This window comes from Hipposideros armiger, unplaced genomic scaffold (assembly GCF_001890085.2).
Source record: "Hipposideros armiger isolate ML-2016 unplaced genomic scaffold, ASM189008v1 scaffold_929, whole genome shotgun sequence".
NCBI lineage: Eukaryota > Metazoa > Chordata > Mammalia > Chiroptera > Hipposideridae > Hipposideros > Hipposideros armiger.
In genome coordinates this window covers 300,452-307,615 of record NW_017732279.1, presented here as the reverse complement: position 1 = coordinate 307,615, position 7,164 = coordinate 300,452, and the positions used below count along the sequence as shown (strand labels likewise).

General features: G+C 36.6%; 1 pseudogene; it reads right to left on the bottom strand.

Annotated features, from left to right (window-relative positions):
- Nucleotides 1-3,781: 3,781 nt before the first annotated feature.
- LOC109375331 (BRISC complex subunit Abro1 pseudogene) lies at nt 3,782-5,445 on the bottom strand (annotated as a pseudogene).
- Between the last annotated feature and the right edge of the window lie 1,719 nt (nt 5,446-7,164).

Sequence of the window (7,164 nt, the reverse complement as noted above, 5' to 3'; positions counted from 1 at the left end):
ATTTAACTCAGACTAAGGGAAGAGGATAGGTCAGGGAGGTTCTTAGGAGAGATCAGGACCAACAGGAAGAAAAAAAATAGAATCAGCCAAATGATGGGGCATGGGTGAGTTTAGGTAGAGGCACCAACATGAGAAAGAATTCTTCTTTATATTTCAGTCACTTGTTTTAACACTTCAGAGAAACCTATGAATAAAAGTTATAATAAATGTTAAGCTTCCATTTCCTTTTCCTCTTTTGATTTCTAATGTTCAATCTTAAAGAAAAATGTGTTTCTGACACCACCCATTGCCATTACACCATGGTTGGACAGAAGGACAACCAAACCTTTGCTGGCTAATTACTACTCAGGTCATCTCTCTGGTATATTGAAACTAAGAGAAACACAGACTGAGGATAGCTGATGATAGGCATTAGAGCTGAAATACTATGACATAGATCAGTGGTATATAAGAATCACCTGTAGAACTTCTAAAAATATAAATTTAGAATATCATCATACAGTTTTATATCTTGAGTTTTCACTTAAAAATGGGTGAAGTAACTAGACAATAAAATCAAAACCACACAGACAGCATTTACAAGAAAACTACATGATGAGCTATCCCCCCAAACCTAGTCTAGATTATATAGTGAATTAAATGTATTTTTAAAGATATTCAAAGGGGCTGGAGAATTTTATGTATACTAGAGGGGACAGAGTGAAAAGTATTAAAGTAACAGATATAAGAAAACACATCAAGAAAACTGATTAACCTGATATATTTTGACTATAAACAACATAACAAAACATAAATAAAGATAATTTCAATATCTCGGGTTTCAAAATTTCTATGACAAATGACCTGTCAAACTTACTTTCTCGGTGACAACTAAAAGCATATCATCACTTGGAAAATTTTTTATTAAATTTTATAGCTTATAGTTTTGGATTATGGTTCAGTATGGTTTAGGTAGATTGGCATGAATTGTATATATAAAACCACCAATCTCAATATATTAAAACAGAGCACTGGGGAAATGGCAGGTTAATATATAAACAAAGAAAAAATGTCATCTATTATAGTGTCAAATGTATTTGTTACCAGGGAAATACTCAGGGTAGATGTTAAAACCAAATGATGATATGAAATGTTGCTTCCAACACTTAAATTATGCACTGAGGTTGATGAAACTGAGCATGACAAACATTCAAAAAAGTATTCGAGAACTTGATGCATAAAATGGATTTCTTACTATTGCATTTCCTATATTATTATATTTGTTTTCATGAATACTCCTACAATTTCTGCAATTGCTATAAACAAAGGAAAACACAGCTTTCAGAAGACTCTACTTTTATCTCATGTCAGGTTTTTGTTATATTCCAAACAAATTTATAAAATAAATATAATAATATGAAATGTATGGAGTCTTGTTAGTATAAATCTTATGCTGGCAATTTTCATTTATAGCATCTATGAACACCATCAATCTCCTATGAAGACCTTACCTACTATATTAATAAGTTTAAGCATGCTAAGCACTATATCACAACCAGTACCTTTGATGTATGTCATACATTTAGCTGCTATGCCACTAAAATCCCCTGATTTACAACCCCAATATACAACCTTGAAAACTAAGTAGAAATTAACAGCAACATCGTGTCCAATTTTATCACATCTATACTTTACAAAGTGGTGTAAAGGCGATTAGCCAGGTACTTTGATCAAAATTAACAGGCAAACTTGTCCACTTCGGCTATTATCCTGAAAATAGACATTGAAATTTGTTTCTTTTAATTTTATCCTTACATTTCTAAAATTTTACATGAAATATTTAGTTTTCTTTCATTTTTTATTTCTTCCACTTTTAATTTTATAAACTCAAGGTAGAAAGATGTGCGTTTAGTTTATTATTCCATAAATTTAAAATTGAACTACAACCAGATCAAGCTATTTTATTTTTTCCTATCTAAAAAATGTTGATACAATCTCTACATTAAAGAAAATTATAAAAATATAGATCCTGAGCACTTTTTTGACCTGTAGCTCTTAGGTTTTTTCCCCCTAGATTTAAAATGAAGCTTTATTCATCAGAATTCCCATTTTATTAAATATCTTTCCTCCACAAATAAAATCAAGGCTAAGGTTTTTTCAGTAGATTGAAATGAGTTGTATTCCTACATATGAACTCAACTAAATCCATTGTTTCTGGAATCTGTTCATCATAAATTTCTTGTCTGATACATAATTCCTTTCCGTGACCCACTGCTGTATGTCCTTCCTTTAAGACTCCAGTCCAGAAACCATAAACATAGCCAGTACAACACAGCAGTCGCTGTAATTCTCCAAAATAAAATGAATGAGTTTATTTTATGAAATACTTTAGATAATTACTTACTGATGTTAGGGATTCCTACAATTTTTTTTTTATCTTTCTCTCTTCTAACAACTGCATAAGAATCTACAATTAATCTACATATCTCAATTTTCTAGGGGTGGGAGAAAAGGAAGTGTTGGTCAAAGTAATTTGAAAAGTTAAAGGTGCCCTGTGGATTTAACAGCTGCCATGGCTGCTGATGTTGACCATGGTGATGCTTCTGGTAACTGGCTAAGTACTTTGGATCACAGCTGTGGTACTGAGGAACCAACCTTCGGCATCAAGACAGAAGACCTGAAATCAAATCTCAACTTTACCACTTACTAAGTCCTTAACCTTTGGCAAATCACTTTTGATAACTTTTGGAAAATCACCTTTGGCAGCTCAGTCCCTTGCTCTGCCCTGATCCTCTGTTCCTGGTGGTTCAGATGGGGCTGGCCTGTCCTGGCTGGCTAGGTGTGGGCATAGTGCTGAGGCCTGGCCATTCAAGGACTCACCAATCAAGCTAAAATGAATAGTTCTGGTATTGGGCTGTGATCAGGCAGGGCCAATTAGAGTATCCCCTAAGCCTTTTTCTTTTATTATTTATTTATTTATTATTTATTTATTTTTAAAATTAGTTTCAGGTGTATAACACAGTGCAATAGTTATACCGTTTACCCCTCAAAGTGACAACCCCCTCCCCTAATCTGCTGCCCCACTCCCCCCCTACCCTCCCGATATCATACATATCTATTACAATTCCATTGACTCAACTCCTACACTATATTCCACAAGGGATTCCTACATTTTTCAAAGGCAATAATGTTAAGTGCCAATACATATTAAGCTAGTAGGAAAAAGGTTGAAATAAAGTCCTCTTGAGTTCACAAAGTTATATCCAATAAGACAAGAGAAGGCATATCTGATTTGTTTCAATCAGGTTTCTTGGAATTACAAAAATGTTTCTTCCTGCCCAAGATGAACTTAGCTCATTATAGAAAGAAGGTTCTTCGAAGGCTGCTGCTAACCTCACTTTGTTTTGAAAAAGTAAATTTCAAGGCATGATAGTGCAAGGGGTAAGTTTTCCATTTATAAGCTAATTATAAAACATTTATTGACTGCACTGTCTCTAATTTCCAATTAATTTTGAAGAACAGAAACTATTTTCATAAATTTCACTTTGCCTGAATTTACCAGTACAGCCATGAATCGTGCCAGACTAGGACAATCTGATTTTCTTAAGGAGTCTACCTCGTCACCTGTACACTGGGTCCGAAGGTGTGAGGTTCTGACAATGTCTGTGCACAAGGACTCTCCTCTTGTGAGTCCAGGGGTCTGAGAAAAGAGTTCTCCTCCAAGATTAAGTTCTCGAATATTTTCTCAATAAAGAATTAAGAAAAAAAAAACAGTACTAAGTGGGTAGTTTCTTTTCATTCATTAAATCGGGAGGTCTGAATGTTCCCCGAGCCCCCATGGGGATACATCATGGGTCACAATTCCTTCAATATCCCTACTATTTAGAAAGCTCTGCAGGGTCAGATTTCCATGATCTCTGTTTTCTGATTCCTCAACTCTGTCTCGAGCTATTCTTTGGAAAGGAAGAAGGTCTGCTCCACTCCCAGGATACTTCAGCAGGACACTGGTGGAAGCAAATTGGAAAAGTCCACAGCTTGAGGTCAAGGCATTCTTCCATGGAAGAATGGCTCACAGTACTTTCTTGATTGTGTGGATGAAAATCAGAATAAGAGGGAGGAATCAGAGGCTTCTCCGCTTCCCAATGTACATCTACCTTCAGCTACAAACCCAGTTAGGACATCTGAGGACTGGACACTGGTTCCAAACTTTCAAGTGGCATCTGTCTGCCTAGCATGGCCAGCTGCAATCTTCTTTATTGTTCTTTTTCATTTTTCATCTGAGTGATTCATCTTAATTTGTTTACTTGCACCAAAGATTCAACAACTGGCTCTCTTGTTTCCACATCCACACACACTGTTTGTGTGAAGTGCATCACATGCCTGAAAATCACCCTGATGTCTTTCATTACTTCATTCTTAGCAAAAAAAAAAAAGTCAGTGCCATCTTCTTTAATGACTTTGGCATGACTGAAGTATTTGGCACTGAAGGCACTTTGTACTCTTGCTGGCTAGTATTGCCTAGATTGGGAATAGCAAAGGATTTCGTTTCACTGTATCTTCAGTTTTAGTCTAAAAAGAATGTACTAAAGCAGGAGTGGAATTGTCAGTGGAGATGAAGCTGAAGAGAAGGAAGAGGAGGCCGGGCTCACAGGATGCCGGCAAGCTGCTTATGGATAAGCTCCCCTCCGCGTGTTTCTGCTCCGTGCTTCACTGGAATCTGTACCACCAATAACTTCTGTCTCCGATCTCTAAGAATCTCATTCAAACTCTCTTCATTAACCTTGCTTGCGTAGTCATAAAAAATGAAAAGATTTGAACAAGGTTGATGGTGATGGATTTTAATTACCTGCAGAAGTTCTGTGTTGCTGATTTGTAAGTTAGTGATGCTACAGGTTTTTTCTTGTCTTACCTCCCCCAGTAAAAAAAAACAAAAAAACAAAACCTTTCTTCATTGGCCCCCAAATACAGTCATACTTAGAATGGCACCACCACAAACGGGGTCAATCTAACCCTGGCAGAAGGGGCGGGGGGAGGCAGATGCGGCTCTGACTGGCCCACATCTGTGCTTGGGACCCTTAACTCGAGAGGAAAGTAGACCCCGGAGAAGTGCTGACCTGCAAACCTAAATGTGGGGCCTGGAACAGTCCCCAGAGGCGTTTACAAGTAGATGTCTTTTTTAAAATGTACTTTATAGATTTTTAACATATTTAACCAGTTTAGATCCTTCATCTTTTTACAGAGACTTTAAACCATTTAAATTTATTATTCTAATTGGTATGTAGATGATCTTCTATAATCCTATTTTATGCTCTTATTTTACTATTTCCTTCTTAATAGCATAATTAACTATTTTATAATGTATTATAAGTTTTGGAATACTAGAATAGTCTTTATTCCATACTGCCTTTGAAAAAAGGAGAGATGAGCACTTTTACAGCTTCCCTCTTACCTTCTGACACTTCCCATATAGCGTTATTTCATCTTGAAGGTAGAGTCCACTGATTTCCATTTTTTATTCTTTTGTATTCAATTTCCTCCAGCAATTGTACCAGTTAAGATTTTTTGGTACCAGCTTTCCTTTAATTTTGGTCCCGTATTCTAATTTATCTTCACTAGTCTTTTTCTTATCTTGATGTTGTTTAAATCTAATTGCTTCTTTTCAAAAACAACAACCAAATTCAGTGAATATTCCCCTGTTGGTAGAAAACTATACCTATACTTTGAAATAGCAGTATTATTTAACTCTTGAATGCTCATCATTAATCCAATAAGTCTTTCTGAGATGTCTTTGAATATATTAAGTCATAACCTGCACAATATGTATTTATACAAGACTAAGGAATGATCCGTTTGGAAGAGTAGAAATGTGAACAAAGTGAACTAGGTACTAGGAAATGCAAAAAGAAAAACTATATTGTGGCTGAGCTCAAAGTGTGGAATTTCACAATTTAAGATGCTGGATTATGTCAGGTATTTGGATAGATTATTTAATTAGTATTTGTTTGATATGTTATTTTATTGTGTATTGGCATTGAATATTAAGGTTAAAATTGTTAATGTCTTCTAATATTGGTTTACATTTATACATTTTACTTGGAACATACTGTTGGGTGCCGTCTCAGAGTACTGAGGCCCTAGGTTGACTGCAGGTGGAGAATGACAGGTGGCTAAAAACCCCCAAGTCCTGTGTGCTGAGAAAAAGACTGTAAAGCTGCTTGTTAGCTGAACAGCAAAAAAGGGAACTGCTGAAATCAGTAACCCAACAATGCCCAGCTCATCCCCTGTGCCTTGGAAAAGCAGAAGCTCCTAAACCATAACCACCAGTCCCTCAGGTGTTTCTGTCTATGGACTTAGGAACTTTTGGGACTTTTCCATCATTGGACTTGCTGACAGTTGCTATTTGCCTTAAGTTTCACTTTGCTTAAAATATATTATTAGTTTATGCTGTGTGATCACGTAACCTGTTGCCAAGACATTATGTCGCCCTCAAACTCCTAAATCAGGAACATTGGTTCCTCCTTCCCCAAAACCCCTATGCTTAGATAAGATTTATTCCTGGTAAAAGAGGAACTTGCTCTCTATATAAGCACTATATCTTTTAATAAAATTTGTCCTGTCTGCCATCCACAGTCAGTGACCCTCCTAATCCCAACTTTGGTGTCTATGCCATTCTTTCATTTCTCATTTCCTCGCGCTGATCAATCCTGCTCAGGGAACGTTTGGGGGGTTCCTGGCCTGCGCATCCAGGGGCCACGGCTGTCAAGCTGGCTCTTGACAACATACTAGGTTATCTTAATTTTTCTCAATGCCCAATCTTGGGAATTCATTTACTTACTGTAGTTCTAGGATTCTTTTATTTCTTTCTTTCTTCTTTCTTCCTTCCTTCCTTCCTTCCTTCTTTCTTTCTTTCTTTCTTTCTTTCTTTCTTTCTTTCTTTCTTTCTTTCTTTCTTTCTTTCTTTCTTTCTTTCTTTTCTTTCTTTCTTGTTTTATTTTCCTGACCTACTTTGCTGTGGAGAACATTTGCTGTTTCTATGCCCAGGCTTTATCCACCTCCCCTTCATCATTTGGAGAACCAGCTCTCTTTAACTCCTGGCCCCAGAATGGGGGTGGGGCTGACTACCCTAACACACACAGACCAGCACCTGGTGACTTCACTTGAGGACCTGGTTGTTGGATGAACACT